Source organism: Balaenoptera ricei, chromosome 10 (assembly GCF_028023285.1).
Source record: "Balaenoptera ricei isolate mBalRic1 chromosome 10, mBalRic1.hap2, whole genome shotgun sequence".
NCBI classification, from domain to species: domain Eukaryota; kingdom Metazoa; phylum Chordata; class Mammalia; order Artiodactyla; family Balaenopteridae; genus Balaenoptera; species Balaenoptera ricei.
In genome coordinates this window covers 39,060,235-39,061,143 of record NC_082648.1, presented here as the reverse complement: position 1 = coordinate 39,061,143, position 909 = coordinate 39,060,235, and positions in this window count along the sequence as shown.

Genomic DNA, 909 nt, shown 5'->3' with positions numbered 1-909 from the left:
ACCATCTCATGTACCCACCAATCAACATCATCTCCCATATGCTCAGCTTTCCTGCCTGTTACCACAGGTGAACTATCTGGACTCCCTACAAAGCCAGTCTCTGTACTTGTGGACGGGACCTAGACTCTCTCATCTAATCAAGGACATTGCTCTAGCAGTTTTCCTTTGTCTCTCCCATAGTATTGATCTTCTTTCTCTTTGTTGGGTCATTCTCATTAGTCATACAGGCATGTTTACATTTCTACCATTTAAAAATCAGCCATAAAAACACCTCTCTTATGGAGGTTCCTTAAAAAAACTAAAAATAGAACTACCATATGACCCAGCAATCCCACTCCTGGGCATATACCCAGAGAAAAACATCATTCGAAAAGATGCATGTGGGGCTTCCCTGGTGGCACGATGGTTAAGAATCTGCCTGCCAATGCAGGGGACACAGGTTCGAGCCCTGGCCCAGGAAGATCCCACATGCTGCCGAGCAACTAAGCCCGTGTGCCACAACTACTGAGCCTCCGCTCTGAGCTCGTGTGCCACAACTACTGAGCCTGCGTGCCTAGAGCCCGTGCTCCACAATAAGAGAAGCCACTGCAGTGAGAAGCCCACACACTGCAATGAAGAGTAGCCCCTGCTCGCCGCAACCAGAGAAAGCCCCATGCACAGCAACAAAGACCCAACGTAGCCAAAAATTTAAAAAATAAAATAAAATAAAAAATTAAAAAAAAAAAGAAAAGATACATGCACCCCATTGTTCATTGCAGCAATATTTACAGTAGCCAGGACATGGAAGCAACCTAAATGTCCATCAGCAGAGGAATGGGTAAAGAAGATGTGGTACATATATACAATGGAATACTACTCAGCCATAAAAAGGAATGAAATAATGCCATTTGCAGCAATATGGATGGATAT